Below are 22,777 nucleotides of genomic sequence, written 5' to 3'. Positions count from 1 at the left end.
AGTTGTTTTCATACTGTCAAACTGGATATAGTATCACGAGTTGTACGGTGTGATTGGTGTGGCTGGTAAGAATCTTACCCGGGATTCTAAATCCTTCCTTATTATGTCAGCTCGTCCGGGCACAGTGTCCTAACTGAGGCTTGGAGGAGGGTCATGGTGGGAGGAGCCAGTGCACACCAGGTAGTCCTAAATCTTTCTAGAGTGCCCAGCCTCCTTCGGAGCCCGCTATTCCCCATGGTCCTTACGGAGTTCCCAGCATCCACTACGGACTACGAGAAATAGAATTACCGGTGAGTAAATTCTTATTATCACTTCCTTAGACGGTCTCTAGGCTTAATACACCTGCCCGCTTGTGCCTTATGGTGTATAGATACTATTTGTACAAGGACACATCTGTATAAGGCTTAACCACTTAATTGATCATTTCTCTTACGTCCTAGAGGATGCTGGGGACTCCGTAAGGACCATGGGGTATAGACGGGCTCCACAGGAGACATGGGCACTTTAAGACCTTTAATGGGCGTGAACTGGCTCCTCCCTCTATGCCCTTCCTCCAGACTCCAGTTAGATCCTGTGCCCAGAGGAGACTGGTCACACACTAGGGGAGCTCTACCGAGTTTCTCTAGAAAATAGACTTTTGTTAGGTTTTTTTATGTTCAGGGAGCACTGCTGGCAACAGGCTCCCTGCATCGTGGGACTGAGGAGAGAGAAGCAGTCCCACTTTCCTGGACTGATGGGCTCTGCTTCTTAGGCTATTGGACACCATTAGCTCCAGAGGGTCTGAACACTGGTGTCCTCTAGCTGTTCGTTCCCGGAGCCGCGTCGCAGTCCTCCTCACAGAGCCGGAAGATACAAGCCGGGTGAGTATAGGAAGAAAAGAAGACTTCGCAGGCGGCAGAAGACATCAGAGCTTCGGAAGGTACCGCACAGCGGTCGCGCTGCGCGCCTTTGCTCCCGCACACACACGAGGCACTGCAAGGGTGCAGGACGCAGGGGGGGCGCCCTGGGCAGCAAAGATTACCTCATAAAAACGACTGGCAAGCTATATACACTGCGATGCAGGGTATTTAAAACCCCCGCCAGTATAAATTTTAGCGGGACCGAAGCCCGCCATCGAGGGGGCGGGGCTTCGTCCCTCAGCTCTAACCAGCGCCATTTTTCTCCACAGCTTGGCTGCAGAGACGCTGCTCCCAGACCCTACCCTGATATCTACAAGTAACCGGGTGCAAAACGAGGGGGGGCACAATATTTGGTGCTGATTTGATATATATATAATATATATATATATAATTATAAAACGCGCTATACAGGTCTGGGTATTGTTATATTTCAGACTGTGGCGGTGTTGGGTGTGAGCTGGCAAACTTCCTCTCTGTCTCTCCAAAGGACCTCCTTGTGGGTCTGTCCCCTATAATTCAGTGTGTGTGGGGGTGTCAGTATGTGTGTGTCGACATGTCTGAGGTGGAAGGCTATTCGAGGGAGGAAGAGGAGCAAAATGTGATAGTGACTGCGTTGGCACCACCAACTGCTGATTGGATAGACATGTGGAATGTTTTGAATGCAAGTGTGGCTTTATTGCATAAAAGATTGGACAAAGCTGAGTCTCAGAACCAAGCATGGAGTCAATCCATGGATATTGCTGTGTCTCAGAACCCATCAGGGTCACAGAAACGTCCCTTTACCCAGATAGCAGACACTGATACCGACACGGATTCCGACTCCAGTGTCGACTATGATGAGGTGAGATTACACCCACGGGTGGCCAAGAGTATTCAGTACATGATTGTAGCAATAAGGGATGTATTACATATCACAGAGGACCCTTCTGTCCCTGACACAAAGGTGGCCCTACCGTCCCCGGATGCGGCGACACTAAAGGATCCTGCAGACCGCAAGCAGGAAACCACTTTAAAATAAATTTCTCTTACGTCCTAGAGGATGCTGGGGACTCCGTAAGGACCATTGGGTATAGACGGGCTCCGCAGGAGACATGGGCACTATAAAGAAATTTTAGTATGGGTGTGCACTGGCTCCTCCCTCTATGCCCCTCCTCCAGACCTCAGTTAGATCTTGTGCCCAGAGGGGATAGGGTGCATTACAGGGAGCTCTCCTGAGTTTCTCTGTGTAAAGAATTTTATTAGGTTTTCTCTGACGTCCTAGTGGATGCTGGGGACTCCGTAAGGACCATGGGGAATAGCGGCTCCGCAGGAGACTGGGCACAGCTAAGAAAGATTTAGGACTACCTGGTGTGCACTGGCTCCTCCCACTATGACCCTCCTCCAGACTTCAGTTAGAATCCTGTGCCCGGCTGAGCTGGATGCACACTAGGGGCTCTCCTGAGCTCCTAGAGAGAAAGTATATTTTAGGTTTTTTATTTTACAGTGAGATCTGCTGGCAACAGACTCACTGCAGCGAGGGACTAAGGGGAGAAGAAGCGAACCTACCTAACTGGTGGTAGCTTGGGCTTCTTAGGCTACTGGACACCATTAGCTCCAGAGGGATCGACCGCATGGAACCGGCCATTGGTGTTCGGTCCCGGAGCCGCGCCGCCGGCCCCCTTACAGAGCCAGAAGCAAGAAGAATCCGGAAAATCGGCGGCAGAAGACATCAGTCTTCACCAAGGTAGCGCACAGCACTGCAGCTGTGCGCCATTGCTCCTCATACACACTTCACACTCCGGTCACTGAGGGTGCAGGGCGCTGGGGGGGGGCGCCCTGAGAAGCAATAAATACACCTTGGCTGGCAAATATATCACAATATATAGCCCCAGAGGCTATATATGTGATAAATACCCCTGCCAGAATCCATAAAAAAGCGGGAGAAAAGTCTGCCGGAAAAGGGGCGGAGCTATCTCCCTCAGCACACTGGCGCCATTTCTCCCTCACAGCTCCGCTGGAAGGAAGCTCCCTGGCTCTCCCCTGCAGTCTACACTACAGAAAAGAGTAAAAAAGAGAGGGGGGGGGGGCACTAAATTTAGGCGCAATATACATATAGCAGCTATAAGGGGATATAATTTAGTTAATCCCTGATTTATATAGCGCTCTGGTGTGTGCTGGCATACTCTCTCTCTGTCTCCCCAAAGGGCTTTGTGGGGTCCTGTCTTCTGTCAGAGCATTCCCTGTGTGTGTGCGGTGTGTCGGTACGGCTGTGTCGACATGTTTGATGAGGAGACTTATGTGGAGGAGGAGCAGGTGCCTATAAATGTGTTGTCACCCCTTGCGGGGCAGACACCGGAGTGGATGGACTTGTGGAAGGAATTACGCGAAAGTGTCGACTCCTTACATAAAAAATTTGACGACATGCCTAATGCGAGGCAGCCGGCTTCTCTGCCCGTGCCTGCCCAGACGTCTCAAAAGTCATCAGGAGCTCTAAAACGCCCGCTAACTCAGATGGCAGACACAGATTTCGACACGGATACTGATACCAGTGTCGACGACGAAGAGACTAATGTAATGTCCAATAGGGCCACTCGTTATATGATTGAGGCAATGAAAAATGTTTTACACATTTCTGAGGTGACCCCAGGATACGGCCGCCCTAAAGGAACCTGCTGACAGAAAGCAGGAGGCTCTCCAAAAAGCTATATATACACACACTGGTATTATACTGAGACCAGCTATTGCCTCAGCATGGATGTGCAGTGCTGCAGCTGCATGGTCAGACTCCCTGTCAGAAAACATTGACACCCTAGACAGGGACACTTTATTGCTAAACGTAGAGCATATTAAAGACGCTGTCTTTTACATAAGAGATGCACAGAGGGATATTTGCCGGCTGGCATCAAAAATAAGTGCACTGTCCATTTGTGCCAGGAGAGGGTTATGGACCCGGCAGTGGACAGGTGATGCAGATTCTAAAAGGCACATGGAAGTTTTGCCTTATAAGGGTGAGGAGTTGTTCGGGGATGGTCTTTCAGACTTAGTGTCCACAGCAACAGCTGGGAAGTCAGCATTTTTGCCACATGTCCCCTCACAACCAAAGAGAGCACCGTATTATCAGGTGCAGTCCTTTCGCCCCCAAAAGAGCAGACGGGGTAGAGGCGCGTCCTTTCTGCCCAGAGGCAGAGGTAGGGGAAAAAAGCTGCAGCATACAGCCAGTTCCCAGGAACAAAAGTCCTCCCCCGCTTCTTCTGCTAAGTCCGCCGCATGACGCTGGGGCTCAGCAGGCGGAGCCAGGCACGGTGGGGGGCCGTCTCAAAAACTTCAGCAATCAGTGGGCTCGCTCACAGGTAGATCCCTGGATCCTTCAAGTGGTATCTCAGGGGTACAGGCTGGAATTCGAGACATCCCCCCCCCCGCCGTTTCCTCAAATCTGCCTTACCAACGACTCCTTCAGAAAGGGAGGCTGTGATAGAGGCAATTCACAAGCTGTATTCCCAGCAGGTGATAGTCAAGGTGCCCCTACTTCAACAAGGACGGGGTTACTATTCCACAATGTTTGTGGTACCGAAACCGGACGGTTCGGTGAGACCCATTTTAAATTTGAAATCCTTGAACACATATTTAAGAAAATTCAAGTTCAAGATGGAATCGCTCAGGGCGGTTATTGCAAGCCTGGAAGAGGGAGATTACATGGTATCTCTGGACATCAAGGATGCTTACCTGCATGTCCCCATTTACCATCCTCACCAGGAGTACCTCAGATTTGTGGTACAGGATTGTCATTACCAATTCCAGACGTTGCCGTTCGGCCTGTCCACGGCACCGAGGGTATTTACCAAAGTAATGGCCGAAATGATGATACTCCTTCGGAAAAAGGGAGTTTTAATTATCCCATACTTGGACGATCTCCTGATAAAGGCGAGGTCCAGAGAGCAGTTGTTGGTCAGCGTAGCATTATCTCAGGAGGTGCTACACCAGCACGGTTGGATTCTGAATATTCCAAAGTCTCAGCTGGTTCCGGCGACACGTCTACTGTTCCTGGGGATGATTCTGGACACAGTCCAGAAAAAAGTGTTTCTCCCAGAGGAGAAAGCCAAGGAGCTGTCGTCTCTAGTGAGAGGCCTCCTGAAACCAAAACAGGTGTCGGTGCATCATTGCACGCGAGTCCTGGGAAAGATGGTAGCTTCCTACGAAGCGATTCCATTCGGCAGGTTCCATGCCAGAACCTTTCAGTGGGACCTGTTGGACCAATGGTCCGGATCGCATCTTCAAATGCATCGGTTGATAACCCTGTCTCCAAGGACCAGGGTGTCTCTGCTGTGGTGGCTGCAGAGTGCTCATCTCAGAGAGGGCTGCAGATTCGGCATACAGGACTGGGTCCTGGTGACCACGGATGCCAGCCTTCGGGGCTGGGGTGCAGTCACACGGGGAAGAAACTTCCAAGGACTTTGGTCAAGTCAGGAGACTTCCCTACACATAAATGTTCTGGAACTGAGGGCCATTTACAATGCCCTAAGTCAAGCAAAGCCCCTGCTTCAAAACCAGCCGGTTCTGATCCAGTCAGACAACATCACGGCTGTCGCCCATGTAAATCGACAGGGCGGCACAAGAAGCAGGACGGCGATGGCAGAAGCCACAAGGATTCTCCGATGGGCGGAAAATCACGTGTTAGCACTGTCAGCAGTGTTCATTCCGGGAGTGGACAACTGGGAAGCAGACTTCCTCAGCAGGCAGGACCTCCACCCGGGAGAGAGGGCACTTCATCCAGAAGTCTTCCAACTGATTGTAAACCGTTGGGAAAAGCCACAGGTGGACATGATGGCGTCCCGCTTAAACAAAAAGCTAGAAAAATTTTGCGCCAGGTCAAGAGACCCTCAGGCGATAGCTGTGGACGCTCTAGTGACACCGTGTGTGTACCGGTCGGTTTATGTGTTCCCTCCTCTTCCTCTCATACCCAAGGTACTGAGGATAATAAAGAAAAAAGGAGTAAGAACTATTCTCATTGTTCCAGATAGGCCAAGAAGGTCTTGGTACCCGGAACTTCAAGAATTAATCTCAGAGGACCCATGGCCTCTGCCGCTCAGACAGGACCTGCTGCTGCAGGGGCCCTGTCTGTTCCAAGACTTACCGCGGCTGCGTTTGACGGCATGGCGGTTGAACACCGGATCCTAAAAGAAAAGGGTATTCCGGAGGAAGTCATTCCTACGCTTATTAAAGCTAGAAAAGATGTAACCGTACAACATTATCACCGCATATGGCGAAAATATGTTGCGTGGTGTGAGGCCAGGAAGGCCCCAACGGAGGAATTCCAACTAGGTCGATTTCTGCACTTCCTACAGTCAGGGGTGACTATGGGCCTAAAACTGGGTTCCATTAAGGTCCAGATTTCGGCTCTGTCGATTTTCTTCCAAAAAGAACTGACTTCACTGCCTGAAGTTCAGACATTTGTCAAGGGAGTGCTGCATATTCAGCCTCCTTTTGTGCCTCCAGTGGCACCGTGGGACCTCAACGTGGTGTTGGGTTTCCTAAAGTCACATTGGTTTGAGCCACTCAAAACCGTGGATTTAAAATATCTCACGTGGAAAGTGGTCATGCTTTTGGCCTTGGCTTCGGCAAGGCGTGTGTCAGAATTGGCGGCTTTGTCATGTAAAAGCCCCTATTTGATTTTTCATATGGATAGGGCAGAATTGAGGACTCGTCCCCAGTTTCTTCCTAAGGTGGTATCGGCTTTTCACTTGAACCAACCTATCGTGGTGCCTGCGGCTACTAGGGACTTGGAGGACTCCAAGTTACTGGACGTAGTCAGGGCCTTGAAAATTTATGTTTCCAGGACGGCTGGAGTCAGGAAGACTGACTCGCTATTTATCCTGTATGCACCAAACAAGATGGGTGCTCCTGCTTCAAAGCAGACTATTGCTCGCTGGATTTGTAGCACAATTCAGCTTGCGCATTCTGTGGCTGGCCTGCCGCAGCCTAAATCTGTAAAAGCCCATTCCACGAGGAAAGTGGGCTCTTCTTGGGCGGCTGCCCGAGGTGTCTCGGCTTTACAACTTTGCCGAGCTGCTACTTGGTCAGGGGCAAACACGTTTGCAAAATTCTACAAATTTGATACCCTGGCTGCGGAGGACCTTGAGTTCTCTCATTCGGTGCTGCAGAGTCATCCGCACTCTCCCGCCCGTTTGGGAGCTTTGGTATAATCCCCATGGTCCTTACGGAGTCCCCAGCATCCACTAGGACGTCAGAGAAAATAAGATTTTACTCACCGGTAAATCTATTTCTCGTAGTCCGTAGTGGATGCTGGGCGCCCGTCCCAAGTGCGGACTGTCTGCAATACTTGTATATAGTTATTGTTAACTACAAGGGTTATTGTTGAGCCATCTTTTGAGAGGCTCTGTTGTGTTCATACTGTTAACTGGGTATATTATCACGAGTTATACGGTGTGGCTGGTGTGAGTCTTACCCGGGATTCAAAATCCTTCCTTATTGTGTCAGCTCTTCCGGGCACAGTATCCTTACTGAAGTCTGGAGGAGGGTCATAGTGGGAGGAGCCAGTGCACACCAGGTAGTCCTAAATCTTTCTTAGCTGTGCCCAGTCTCCTGCGGAGCCGCTATTCCCCATGGTCCTTACGGAGTCCCCAGCATCCACTACGGACTGCGAGAAATAGATTTACCGGTGAGTAAAATCTTATTTTTTATTTTCAGGGAGCACTGCTGGCAACAGGCTCCCTGCATCGTGGGACTGAGGTGAGAGAAGCAGACCTACTTAAATGATAGGCTCTGCTTCTTAGGCTACTGGACACCATTAGCTCCTGAGGGAGTCGGAACACAGGTCTCACCCTGGAGTTCGTCCCGGAGCCGCACCGCCGTCCTCGCAGAGCCGGAAGATAGAAACCGGGTGAGTATGAGCAGAAAAGAAGACTTCAAGGCGGCAGAAGACTTAAGATCTTCACTGAGGTAAGCGCGCAGCGGTAACGCTGCGTGCCATTGCTCACACACAAAACCCACACAGAGCAGGCGCAGGGGGGGGTGCCCTGGGCAGCAATAAACCTCATGGATGGCATAATACAGTTTTAGACTGCGGAGGCAGCAAATAAAATAACCCCCGCCATTTTTTTTTTTAAATCAGAGCAGACCGAAGCCCGCCGCTGGAGGGGGCGGAGCTTGATCCCTCAGCACTAACCAGCGCCATTTTCTCCACAGAAGCTGCAGAGAACGCTGGCTCCCCGGACTCTCCCCTGCTTAACGAGCTCAGAGGGCTGAAAAAGAGGAGGGGGGCACAATTACAGGCGCAGTGAGTGGGAAAATCAGTGTTCTGATATAAAAGCGCTGTCTGGGTTTATTCCAGTGTCAGTTTGGCGCTGGGTGTGTGCTGGTATACTCTCTCTCTGTCTCTCCAAAGGGCCTCATTAGGGAATTGCCCCCTTATAGTTATATCCCGGTGTGTGTGGGGTGTCGGTACGTGCGTGTCGACATGTTTGAAGCGGAAGGCTCGTCCAAGGAGGAGGTGGAGCAGATGAGTGGTGAGTCCCCGTCGGTGGTGCCGACTCAGGATTGGATGGATATGTGGCATATGTTAAATGCAAGTGTAGCATCCTTACATAAGAGACTGGACAAAGCAGAGTCCAGGGAGACAACAGGGGGTCAATCCACGGATTGGACTGACTCACAGGGCCCTTCGGGGTCTCAAAAGCGTCCCTTGCCACAAATAGTAGACACGGATACCGACACGGACTCTGACTCCAGTGTCGACTATGATGAAGCAAGATTGCACCCTAGGGTGACAAAAAGTATTCAATGTATGATTATTGCAATAAAGGATGTTTTGCATATCACTGATGAACCCTCTGTTCCCGACACGAGGGTACACATGTTTAAGGGAAAGAAGCAGGTAGTAAACTTTCGCCCATCTCATGAACTTAACGAGTTATGTGAAAAAGCTTGGGAAACTCCAGATAAGAGACTGCAGATTCCCAAAAGGGTTCTTATGGCGTAACCTTTCCCTACACAGGATAGGGTACGTTGGGAATCCTCTTCTAGCGTGGACAAGGCTTTAACACGCCTGTCCAAGAAGGTGGCTCTGCAGTCTCCTGACACGGCGGCCCTCAAGGATCCTGCGGACCGCAAGCAGGAGACTACATTAAAGTCTATTTATACACATACTGGTGCTTTGCTCAGACCGGCGATTGCGTCGGCATGGGTATATAGCGCAGTGGCAGCTTGGACAGATACCCTGTCAACTGACCTTGATACCCTGGATAGGGATACCATTTTGTTAACTTTAGCCCATATTAAGGACGCAGTCTTATATATGAGAGACGCTCAAAGAGACATTGGATTGCCGGGTTCCAGAGCCAATGCCATGGCTATTTCTGCCAGACGATCCTTATTGACCCGCCAGTGGACGGGTGATGCGGACTCAAAAAAGCATATGAAGGTTTTACCTTACAAAGGTGACGTGTTGTTTGGGGAGGGACTCACGGACCTGGTTTCCACAGCTACCGCGGGTAAATCTACCTTTTTTACCTTTTGTTCCCCAACAGCAAAAGAAAACTCCACAATATCAGATGCAGTCCTTTCGGTCGCATAAGTCCAGAAGAGGTCGGGGCTCCTCTTTCCTCGCCAGAGGTAAGGGTAGAGGTCAGAAAACACCTACTTCGGCTAGTTCCCAGGAGCAGAAGTCCTCCCCGGTTTCCACTAAGTCCACCGCATGACGCCGGGGCTCCCCTACGGGACTCCGCACCGGTGAGGGCATGCCTTCGACTCTTCAGCCACGTCTGGGTTCGGTCAGACGTGGATCCTTGGGCGAGGGAAATTGTTTACCAGGGCTACAAGCTGGAATTCGTAGAGGTGCCCCCGCGCTGGTTTTTCAAATCGGCCTTACCAGCTTCTTCTCCAGAGAGGGAAGTAGTGTTATCTTCAATTCAAACGCTGTGTCAACAGCAAGTGATCGTCAGGGTTCCCCTGAGCCAACAGGGAAAAGGATATTATATGACCCTGTTTGTGGTCCCGAAGCCGGATGGTTCGGTCACACCCATTTTAAATCTAAAATCCCTAAACCTGTACTTGAAAAGATTCAAGTTCAAGATGGAATCGCTCCGAGCTGTAATATCCAGCCTGGAAGGGGGGGATTTTATGGTGTCACTAGACATAAAGGATGCTTACCTTCATGTCCCCATATATCCCTCTCATCAGGAGTACCTGAGATTCGCTGTACAGGACTGTAATTACCAGTTTCAGAAAATGATGGTGATCCTGCGAAGGCAGGGAGTCACAATTATCCCATACTTGGACGATCTCCTGATAAAGGCGAGATCAATTGCTGAAGAACGTGTCTCTTTCCCTGAGAGTGCTCCAACAACATGATTGTATTCTCAATCTGCCAAAGTCGCAATTGGTTCCAACAACTCGACTATCGTCCCTAGGCATGATACTGGACACAGAACGAAAGAAGGTTTTTCTCCCGTTGGAAAAAGCCTAGGACCTCCAGAACATGGTCAGAAACCTGCTAAAGCCTAAAAGAGTGTCCATTCATCAATGCACTCGAGTTCTGGGAAAAATGGTGGCCTCATACGAGGCCATCCCCTTCGGCAGGTTTCATGCGAGGACGTTTCAATGGGACCTGCTGGACAAGTGGTCCGGGTCCCATCTACAAATGCGTCAAAAGAGAACCCTGTCCCCCAGGGCCAGGGTGTCTCTTCTATGGTGGCTGCAAAGTGCTCACCTTCTAGAGGGTCGCAGGTTCGGCATTCAGGACTGGGTTCTGGTGACCACGGACGCGAGCCTCCGAGGATGGGGAGCAGTCACCCAAGGAAGGATTTTTCAGGGACTATGGTCAAGCCAGGAGTCCTGTCTGCACATAAACGTGCTGGAATTGAGGGCCATATACAACGGCCTTCGACAAGCGGAGGGTCTTCTTCGCAACCTACCGGTTCTGATTCAATCGGACAATGTCACAGCCGTGGCTCATGTGAACCGCCAAGGCGGGACAAGAAGCAGGGTCGCAATGGCGGAAGCCTCCAGGATTCTTCGCTGGGCGGAAGACAGCGCTCTGTCAGCTGTCTTCATTCCGGGAGTGGACAACTGGGAAGCGGACTTCCTCAGCAGACACGATCTCCATCCAGGAGAGTGGGGACTTCATCAAGAAGTCTTTGCAGAGATAACTGGTCTCTGGGGAATTCCTCAAATAGACATGATGGCGTCGCGCCTCAACAAAAAGCTTCGGAGGTACTGTGCCAGGTCCCGGGACCCTCAGGCAGTAGCAGTAGACGCTCTGGTGACACCATGGGTGTTTCAGTCGGTCTATGTGTTTCCTCCTCTTCCCCTCATCGCAAAAGTTTTGAGCATAATAAGACAAAAAAAGTACAGTCAATACTGTTCCAGACTGGCCTCGAAGGGCCTGGTACTCAGATCTTCAGGAAATGCTCACATAAGATCCTTGGCCCCTTCCTCTCAGGGAGGACCTGTTGCAGCGGGGCCCTGCGTATTCCAAGACTTACCGCGATTACGTTTTTTACGGCATGGCGGTTGAACGCCGAATCCTAGCTGGGAAAGGTATTCCGGAGGAGGTCATACCTACTCTGATAAAGGCTAGGAAGGAGGTGACGGCGAAACATTATCGCCGTATCTGGAGGAAATATGTCTCTTGGTGTGAAACCAAGAATGCTCCTATGGAAGATTTCCATCTGGGCCGTTTTCTCCACTTCCTACAGACAGGAGTGGATATGGGCCTAAAGTTAGGCTCTGTTAAGGTACAGATTTCGGCCCTATCTATATTCTTTCAGAAGGAATTGGCTTCTCTACCAGAAGTCCAGACTTTTGTAAAGGGAGTCCTGCACATCCAGCCTCCTTTTGTGCCCCCAGTGGCACCGTGGGACCTTAACGTGGTGTTAAGTTTCCTGAAATCTCACTGGTTTGAGCCCTTTCAAACGGTTGAATTAAAATTTCTCATGTGGAAGGTGGTCATGTTATTGGCCTTGGCATCTGCAAGGCGGGTGTCCTAATTGGCGGCCTTGTCTCACAAGACCCCCTACTTGATTTTTCATGTGGATAGAGCGGAATTCAGGACTCGTCCTCAATTTCTACCTAAGGTGGTGTCTTCATTTCATATGAACAAACCTATCGTTGTGATTGTGGCTACGAATGACTTGGAGGACTCCAAGTCCTTGGATGTAGTCAGGGCCTTCATAATATATGTAGCCAAAACGGCTAGGGTTAGGAAAACGGAGGCTCTGTTTGTCCTGTAAGCGGCCAACAAGATTGGCGCGCCTGCTTCAAAGCAGACTATTGCTTGCTGGATCTGTAACACGATTCAGCAGGCTTATTCTACGGCTGGATTGCCGGTTCCAAATTCGGTAAAGGCCCATTCCACTAGGAAGGTGGGCTCTTCTTGAGCGGCTGCCCGAGGCGTCTCGGCATTACAACTTTGCCGAGCAGCTATTTGGTCGGGTTCAAACACTTTTGCAAAATTCTACAAGTTTGATACCCTGGCTGACGAGGACCTCGCATTTGCTCAGTCGGTGCTGCAGAGTCATCCGCACTCTCCCGCCCGATCTGGAGCTTTGGTATAAACCCCATGGCCCTTACGGAGTCCCCAGCATCCTCTAGGACGTAAGAAAAAATAAGATTTTAAACCTACCGGTAAATCTTTTTCTCCTAGTCCGTAGAGGATGCTGGGCGCCCGTCCCAGTGCGGACTGGATCTGCAAGACTTGTATATAGTTATTGCTTACATAAGGGTTATGTTACAGTTGAAATCGGTTTTTGACTGATGCTGTTCTTTGTTCATACTGGTAGGTAACTGGTTACGTGTATTCCAGGTTATATGGTATGATTGGTGTGGGCTGGTATGAATCTTGCCCTTAGATTAACAAAATCCTTTCCTCGTATTGTCCATCTCCTCTAGGCACAGTTCTCTTACTGAGGTCTGGAGGAGGGGCATAGAGGGAGGAGCCAGTGCACACCCATACTAAAAGTTCTTTATAGCGCCCATGTCTCCCGCGGAGCCCGTCTATACCCCATGGTCCTTACAGAGTCCCCAGCATCCTCTACGGACTAGGAGAAAAAGATTTACCGGTAGGTTTAAAATCTTATTTTATGCGACTACGGGAGCACTCCTCAGACTGGCAGTTGCGTCGGCATGGGTAAGTCGCGCTATTGCTGCTTGGGCAGATAACTTGTCATCTGACATGGACACCCTCTACAGGGATACTGTTCTGTTAACTTTGGGTCACATAAAAGACGCAGCGTTATACATAAGGGAGGCTGCGAGGGATATTGGCCTCTTAGGATCAAGGGCCAATGCAATGGCAATTTCAGCTAGGAGGTCGCTATGGACCCGTCAATGGACTGGTGATGCTGACTCCAAGAGACTTATGGAGGCTCTGCCTTACAAAGGTGAAGTGTTGTTTGGGGATGGCCTTGCGGACCTGGTTTCCACAGCTACCGCGGGTAAGGCTTCTTTTTAGCCCTTTGTTCCCCCACAGCAAAAGAAAACGCCTCAGTACCAGATGCAGTCCTTTCGGTCTCATAAATTCAGAAAGGGGCGTGGATCGTCTTTCCTCGCCCGAGGTAGAGGAAGAGGGAAAAGAACACCAGCTACGGCTAGTTCCTAGGAGCAAAAATCCTCTCCGGCTTCTGCCAAATCCACCGCATGATGCTGGGGCTCCCCTGCGGGAGTCCGCACCGGTGGGGGCACGTCTTCGGCTCTTCAGCCAGGTCTGGGTTCAGTCGGACCTGGATCCTTGGGTGCTAGGAATTGTGACCCAAGGGTACAAACTGGAGTTCGAAGACGTGCCTCCACACCGATTTTTCAAATCGGCCTTACCAGCTTCTCTCCCAGAGAGAACAGTAGTTGCAGCGGCAATACAAAAGCTGTGTCAACAGCAAGTGATTATCATGGTTCCCCGGTTACAACAGGGGAAGGGGTTTTATTCAACTCTATTCGTGGTCCCGAAGCCGGACGGCTCGGTCAGACCGATTCTAAACATAAAATCCCTAAACCTGTATTTGAGGAGATTCAAATTCAAGATGGAATCTCTCCGAGCGGTGATCTCCAGTCTGGACGGGGGGGGGGAGTTACTGGACATAAAGGATGCATATACCTTCATGTCCCCCATATGCCCTCTTCATCAGGAATTCCTGAGATTCGCTGTGCAGGATAGTCATTACCAATTTCAGACGTTGCCGTTTGGGCTTCCACGGCCCCGAGAATTTTCACCAAGGTAATGGCAGAAATGATTGTGCTCCTGCGCAAGCAGGGTGTCACAATTATCCCGTGCTTGGACGATCTCCTGATAAAAGCGAGCTCAAGAGAACAATTACTGAAAAATGTGGAGCTCTCTCTGAAGGTGCTACGACAACATGGCTAGCTTCTAAATTTGCAAAAGTCGCAGTTGGTTCCGACAACTCGGCTGTCGTTCTTGGGCATGATTCTGGATACAGAAAAACAGAGTGTTTTTCTTCCAGTGGAAAAAGCTCAGGAAATCCAGAACATGGTCAAGGCTCTGCTAAAACCAAAAAGAGTATCGATTCATCAATGCACTCGAGTGTTGGGAAAGATGGTGGCGGCCGCCTACGAGGCCATTCCGTTTGGCAGGTTTCATGCAAGAGCTTTTCAGTGGGACCTACTGAACAAGTGGTCAGGGTCCCATCTCCAAATGCATCGGTTGATATGCCTGTCCCCCAGGGCCAGGATCTCTCTCCTGTGGTGGCTCCAGGGGGCTCACCTTCTAGAGCGTCGCAGGTTCGGAATTCAGGATTGGGTTCTCGTGACCGCGGACGCGAGCCTCCGAGAATGGGGAGCGGTCACACAGGGAATAAACTTTCAAGGAATATGGTCAAGCCAGGAGGCTTGTCTGCACATAAATGTGCTGGAATAAAGGGCCATATACAACGGCCTGAGGCAGGCGGAGCACCTTCTTCGCAACCTACCGGTTCTGATCCGTCACAGCCGTGGCGCATGTAAACCGACAAGGCGGAACAAAGAGCAGAGCAGCTATGGCAGAGGCCACCGGGATTCTTTGCTGGGCGGAAAATCACGTGAGCGCCCTGTCAGCAGTATTCATTCCGGGAGTGGACAACTGGGAAGCAGACTTCCTCAGCAGACACGATCTCCATCCAGGAGAGTGGGGACTTCATCAAGAGGTCTTTGCAGAAGTGACAAGTTGCTGGGAACTCCCGCAAATAAACATGATGGCATCACGCCTCAACAAGAAGCTTCGGACGTATTGTTCAAGGTCAAGGGACCCTCAGGCGATAGCGGTGGACGCGCTGGTAACACCATGGGTGTATCAGGCGGTGTATGTGTTCCCTCCGCTTCCACTCATCTCAAAAATATTGAGAATCATAAGAAGAACAAAGGTTCAGACGATACTCATTGTTCCAGATTGGCCTCGAAGGGCCTGGTATCCAGATCTTCAGGAAATGCTCACGGAAGATCCTTGGCCTCTTCCTCTCAGAGAGGACCTGTTACAACAGGAGCCGTGTGTGTTCTAGAACTTACCGCGATTACGTTTGACGGCATGGCGGTTGAACACCAGATCCTACCTGGGAAAGGTATTCCAGGGGAAGTCATCCCTACTCTACTTAAAGCTAGGAAGGAGGTAACGGCGAAGCACTATCACCGTATCTGGAGGAAGTATGTGTCTTGGTGTGTATCCAAGAATGCTCCTACGGAGGATTTCCAGCTGGGTCGTTTTCTCCATTTTCTACAGACAGGAGTGGATATGGGCCTGAAGTTAGGCTCCATTAAGGTGCAGATTTTGGCCTTATCAATATTCTTTCAGAAGGAATTGGCTTCTTTACCAGAAGTGCAGACTTTTGTGAAGGGAGTACTACACATCCAACCTCCTTTTGTGCCCCCAGTGGCACCGTGGGACCTTAACGTGGTGGTACAGTTCCTTAAATCACATTGGTTTGAACCTCTTCAAACTGTTGACTTGAAATTTCTCACTTGGAAAGTGGTCATGTTGTTGGCCTTGGCTTCGGCAAATCGGGTGTCAGAATTGGCGGCTTTGTCTCACAAGAGCCCCTATCTGATTTTCCATGTAGATAGAGCGGAATTGAGAACTCGTCCTCAATTTCTACCCAAGGTGGTTTCGTCGTTTCACATGAACCAACCTATTGTGGTGCCGGTGGCTACGGATGTCTTGGAGGATTCCAAGTCCCTTGATGTGGTCAGGGCTTTAAAAATCTATGTAGCCAGAAGCCAGGCTCGTATTAGGACAACAGAGGCACTGTTTGTCCTGTATGCGGCCAACAAGATTGGTGCGCCTGCTTCCAAGCAGACTATTGCACGCTGAATCTGTAACACGATTCAGCAGGCTCATTTTACGGCTGCATTGCCGTTACCAAAATCGGTAAAGGCCCATTCCACTAGGAAGGTGGGCTCTTCTTGGGCGGCTGCCTGAGGCGTCTCTGCATTACAACTTTGCCGAGCAGCTATTTGGTCGGGTTCAAACACTTTTGCAAAATTCTACAAGTTTGATACCCTGGCTGATGAGGACCTCATGTTTGCTCAATCGGTGCTGCAGAGTCATCCGCACTCTCCCACCCGGTCTGGAGCTTTGGTATAAACCCCATGGTCCTTACGGAGTCCCCAGTATCCTCTAGGACGTAAGAGAAAATAAGATTTTAAACCTACCGGTAAATCTTTTTCTCCTAGTCCGTAGAGGATGCTGGGTGTCCGTCCCAGTGCGGACTGAAATCTGCAATAATTGTACATAGTTATTGATAAGATTACACACAGGTTGTGTTACTGTTGAAATCAGGCTGTTGCTGTTTTCTGTTGTTGTTCATACTGTTAACTGGTTTACTTATATACCATGTTGTATGGTGTGTTTGTGGTGTGAAGCTGGTATGTGTCTCACCCTTGATTACCAAAATCCTTTTCCTCTAAATGTCTGTCTCCTCAGGGCACAGTTCCTATAACTGGAGTCTGGAGGAGGGGCATAGAGGGAGGAGCCAGTTCACGCCCATTAAAGGTCTTAAAGTGCCCATGTCTCCTGCGGAGCCCGTCTATACCCCATGGTCCTTACGGAGTCCCCAGCATCCTCTACGGACTAGGAGAAAAAGATTTACCGGTAGGTTTAAAATTTTATTTTTTATTTCCCCACAAAACCACTCAGAAATTGCTGGGTTTGTTTTTTTTTGTTACTTTAATAAAGGTTTTAAATAGTACAGGTTGAGTATCCCATATCCAAATATTCCGAAATACGGACTTTTTTGAGTGAGACTGAGATAGTGAAACCTTTGTTTTTTTGATGGCTCAATGTACACAAACTTTGTTTAATACACAAAGTTATAAAAAATATTGTATTAAAAGACCTTCAGGCTGTGTGTATAAGGTGTATATGAAACATAAATGAATTGTGTGAATGTACACACACTTTGTTTAATGCACAAATTTATAAAAAATATTGGCTAAAATGACCTTCAGGCTGTGTGTATAAGGTGTATATGTAACATAAATGTATTCTGTGCTTAGATTTAGGTCCCATCACCATGATATCTCATTATCAAGCATTTTGGATATGGGATACTCAACCTGTATTTGTAACAAAATAATAAAATATTTTATTTAAAAAAAAATACATCTAGGGGGTGTTTTGCAATACCAATCCTACCCAGTGTCCACAGGCTCCGATTATAAAATAACTTCCCAAACCCTGGTTGGCAACAGACCCCCCCCCCCCCCCCCCTTCCCCCCCAGTGGTCATCAATTGTAATAATAGTACCCCCAATAACCCCTTATTAGCATATAAAAATTCCTTGATTTGTAAACACAGGGGTAGCGCGTCGCATGTGATGTGACCTGCCCAGGTGACGTACTCCTGGCTTCGGTCGCATTGCATGCACCCAAGTCAGGCAAGTTGTTAATATTATGTTGCCGAATTTATTACCAGACCAGTACCTAATGTCCCGTTATAAAGTTAGATGTCATCAGCCAGACACTCGCTATCGGGAAGAAAGTACTGCGCCTCATCCATAGCTTTTAAAGGAGGAGTCCAACTTTTTCTTTACCGCACACATGCACTCAGCAAAAGTTAGTGGAGCCACCCCCGGCAGTGCTGGAAAAGATGCCCCAACCAGTGGTCCGTTGCATCCTGCCTACTTTACTAAATAGGCCCCTATGTGCAGCTTTTCTGTGTTCAGTGGGAAACATTCCAAAAATGAATGCAACTTCTAAGAACATCTATATGCTGTGCTATTCCTGGCACCTTCCGCTATTAATGGTCTTTATAAAGACGTTTTATTAGAGGAAACAAATATCTTTCCTGCTTCCAATCCTCCTTCATCCACTGGTTTCCTGCGACCACTAGAATAGTGCCAGACCTCAATCTATTCTCTCACTATCCTGTGGTTGAGCTTCGGGTCCATTGGTCTACCATAGTAGGGGGTCCAATCCCAAGCCTTTTATTCAATCCTGGGTTGAAGATTTTAAAATTAAAGTCTACATTGTTTTAAACACACACACACACACACACACACACACTCACTCTCAGCCCACAGAACTACTCACCATTCTCTGGAAGTGCGGACAGGCAGGCGGTGGTCAGCAAGGTGCGGTCAGATGGCGTCAGACTGTGCAGCGTGACCTCTGACTTCACGTCATGCTGCACAGTGCACACAGCATGGGGCAGTGGGAGTGGGGAGGAGGGAGCTGGGCAGCGTCTAAGTCTCCTGAGGGCGCTCAACGCTGCCTGGCATTGAAAATAAAAGGGGGCTTTCTAATCCCGCAATACCCGAGATTGAATCCTGGCCAATTGTAGGCCTAAATCCCAGGGATCCCGCCAATCCTGATCCCGGGATTGGCCACCCTAGTCCATAGTAAGTGGCCTGCAGGGAACTAGGTGACCGCAGAAGTGTGACCACACATACCCAGAAGTAAGCGGTACCCGGTGCCGCGGTAGGACCCTGGTGCAGAAAGCTCATCCAGGTGCCAGTACATGATCCTGGTGGTAGTAGCAGCTGCCCCCTTGTAATAATGCAGCGGGAGGAGACGGTAACAGGTAGTTACTGACATCTGTCCCTAGCAGTGTGTACATCTGCTAGGCTGTAGTATTAGTGACCTTCCCACAGTGTGCACTGACCGCTAAGGTCACCTGGTCACACAATGACATTGGATAAAAAAGAAGTACAGTTACAGTGCTGCCTTGGTGTGAGCGAATATTGGCATTGTGGCCATCTCCCTGCAGTATGACCTAAGGAAGCCGGGGATCATGTGCGCCCATTGTCAGGTCCTGGAAGTAAATACATTGGCTACCTGGCACCTAGTAGGGATCAGAGGGATCCGGTCTGAAGATCGACAATGTTTAGGTCGACCACTATAGGTCGACAGTCACTAGGTCGACATGGATGTAAGGTCGACAGGGTTTCTAGGTCGACACGTTTTTTTTGTTTTTTGTTTTCATACTTAACGATCCACGTGGACTACGATTGGAACGGTAAAGTGTGCCGAGCGAAGCGGTAGCGGAGCAAAGGCACCATGCCCGAAGCATGACGAGCGAAGCGAGCCATGCGAGGGGACGCGGTGCACTAATTTGGGATCCCGGTCACTTTACGAAGAAAACGACACCAAAAAAAAAAAAAAAAAACCTCATGTCGACCTTTAGACCTGTCGACCTAGCACATGTCGACCTAGAAGCCCTGTCGCCCTTCCATCCATGTCGACCTAGTGACTGTCGACCTATAGTGGTCGAACTAAACCTTGTCGACCTAGATACTGTCGATAAAACGAACCACACCCAGATCAGATACACTGTAGAGTTACTTCCCTGTAGTAAAACACTTCCGTTTCTCTATCATCCATAGGGGACACTGGGGTGCAGTTAATGTGGGCACTTTGAGTCCGAGAAAAAGGATTTGCCTGGTAAGTACCAAAATCCCATTTTCTCCTTGCTCCTGTGTTGTGATATGGGCATATACAGCCAGGTAAGGCTCTGATGAGGATAGTGAGCTGTATTGACAGTCAGTAATTACCATCCTCTACAGATGCAAGTACTGGTAACCATATACAGAGAATCCAGTGCAGAATAATTTATCACACATGCTCTCAGGCCCATGTCTCAGCAGCACTTCATCACCTGGCAGCAGCCTATAATGTGATTTCCCAGCCTCCCCCCCCCCCCACGGCTGGAATGCCACCGCTCTCACTGCTGCGTGGAAATCTGCAGATAACCTCACACTGCAGGCCACATGAACCTCTGCAAGGGCTCCTCACCAGGCATCCCCTAATCACTCGCCTTCCTTCCTGCTTCCGCATTAGCGCTTTGTTTGTTTGAATCCAGTTGGAAATAAAAATAAAGCAAAGCCTCAGTGCCAAAGACCTTTAGTGGAACATGGTAATTATGAGCAATTAAGGTTTCATATATATTTATGTATGTACTGTGCCAACACCCTGTTATTTTCTCAGGGCAGGAGCTGGTCTCTAAGGCAATGATGCCACCTAGTGGCAGAGTAGCATTAGTGCCACTTGGGTCATCAGTGCCTGAAATTACTGTAGTTCAACAACTATTTGTTTTCTTCTCTCATGATGTAGAGCAGGGTTAGGTAATCTGCTGCTCTCCAGCCATGGCAGAACTACTAGTTCCAGCATGTGCAGGTGGCCCAGGCCTGCTTTAGAGCCTAGGCCTCAATTTCATTTGCTTAGCTTAATGTTTGTCTCTGCATTTTACATAACCAGTAACGGGAATTCATCCTCTTCCATACATTTAATGACTGTGGGTTTGTGGACCAAATTTCCCTGTTGATGGGAGTTGTTTTCATCCTACTGTAAGACCAAACCCCCTTCTTATAATGCTCCTTGAGTGGGGTAGATAAGAAATGTAACTTTGAGACCTCATCTCCGTTGAAGACAGAACGCTACCCCAAACGCTACCCCAAACTTAGCTCACATTATATAGACCCCGGAATAGTCCCTGTTAGTCGACATGCCGACTGACGTGCTCAGAAGCGGCCGAGATCCCGGCGTCGGTATAGTGACCTGTGGTCTCCCGTCCGCCAATCACATAACTACATCCCGTCTACTCTATAGGGTACTTAGGCACCTCATGTCTCCAATATTCCTTTTTAATAATTGGTCCTCCCCATCTCTTCTTTTTTTATTTTTTTTATTTCTGCTTCCACATGTTACTTGTTTGTTCCCCACTTATGCTTCCTCTATCTCTTGTCTGCGCCACTCTTATTGGTTCTCTCATGTACGTTTCCACATTTATCTATTCTGTAGCTCTCACGACTGTTCTATGCAGCCACATTCCTTGAGCTGTTCCGGTGAATGTTACAAGATGATTTTTTTATTGCATACAGCTTTATTATCAAGTAGTGTTGTTAGATAATATATACAAGGGCACGGTCTCCTTGTTATCGGTGAATGATTAAGGGCGGTAATTCAGACCTGATCGCTAGGCTGCGTTTTCGTACAGCACACGATCAGATCTAAACTGCGTTTGCACTGCAATGCGCAGGCGCGACACACGGGTACAAAGAGGATCGCCGCTCAGCGATGGGTTTGTGCGAAGCATCCATTCGCACGGGCGTTCGCAAGGAGGTTGACAGGAAGAGGGCGTTTGTGGGTGGCAAGTGACCGTTTTTTGGGAGTGTTTGGAAAAACGCAGGCATTTCCAAGCGTTTGCAGGGAGGGTTCCTGACGTCCGTTCCGGACCCGGACAGGCTGATGTGATCGCAGCGGCTGAGTAAGTCCTGGGCTGTGCAGAGACTGCACAAGATCTGTTTGTACAGCTCTGCTACACATGCGTTCACACACTTGCAAAGCTAAAATACACTCCCCCTGTAGGCGGCGACTATCTGATCGCAGCAGTGCAAAAATCGCTTGCTAGCGATCAGGTGTGAATTAGCCCCTAAGTTCAGCCAAGGTCCCTGCTCTATCTGTGTCCCAGCTCCTCACATGTCCTAGTTATTTACTAAGTACACTCCTTCTGAAACGGTAACTGTTGCTGTTTGCCAGGATGACGCTCCTGCACCTATGTGTTACCAGGTACCCAGGGTCAGTGCACAGGCAGCAACTGTCTCTAACCGAAGACCGGAACCGTTCCGCTCAGATGGGACTTCCAAAAACAAACCAAAGGCCAGCATGATAATGATAGCATAGGGAGCTTTGGTTGAAGTGCCTGTGCTTTTCCATCTATTATTTAATGTACAGTAACAATAAACCTTAAACAGCAATAAACTTATTTATGTAGCATCGAAATTGAAATATGAAATATCTTGTGTAGACTGAGCAGATGTTAAAGGGACATTCTGGCAATTTATAATTTATTATAAAGATAGATATATATATATATATATATATATATATATATATATATATATATGTGTGTATTTTGTTTTTATTATCTACGAGTACTTTGTTATTTTTGTTGCTAGGTAAATACCCTTATGCTGTGCTCTAACACTGTAGACCTGACGCCCTGCCCTCATTGGCTGGTCTGTCGCTGAGCTGCAGAATGGGTCTCTTGCCATCTAGTGGTGTCTGTGCCAGGTTAGTCAGCGGGGTCAGTGACCAGCACGAGACCTGACTGCTGTGGAAGACTCTCTTAGAGGGTCTGTAGTGCTGCATACAGTGAGTGGGGGAACATGATCCTTTTATGCTTGTATCATTGGAAGCAGGGAACCCTTCGTAGCATAAACCTCATTACAGAACGGCGTCCGTAGTTACTTCACAAATAAAACCGGTTTGGTCAGTGACTGGAGTAAGCCACAAAGGCCAAACCGTCACATTTCAGTCCTCTGCTTGTGACTTCAAGGGGATTACTTAAAACACCACAATGTGTTTTGCTATAAAAGCATTGCCTTTTTATATTTCGACTTTACAAATGCTGGGATTTGGTGGCTTTAACAAGCCACCGCTTGGTAAATAAACCCCCCAAGCATGATACAAAG

At 49.0% G+C, this 22,777-nt stretch overlaps 1 protein-coding gene across 2 annotated transcripts in view; it reads left to right on the top strand.

The window, feature by feature from the left end:
• The window catches only part of LOC134928524 (CTD small phosphatase-like protein), a 126,084-nt gene that overhangs the window by 63,789 nt on the left and 39,518 nt on the right, over nt 1-22,777 (top strand). The gene's annotated exons all lie outside the window — the stretch shown is intronic.

The sequence above is a fragment of the Pseudophryne corroboree genome, chromosome 5 (genome assembly GCF_028390025.1).
Source record: "Pseudophryne corroboree isolate aPseCor3 chromosome 5, aPseCor3.hap2, whole genome shotgun sequence".
Lineage (NCBI taxonomy): Eukaryota > Metazoa > Chordata > Amphibia > Anura > Myobatrachidae > Pseudophryne > Pseudophryne corroboree.
Note: the sequence above shows the minus strand (reverse complement) of the source record. Positions and strands in the feature narration are given on the sequence as shown.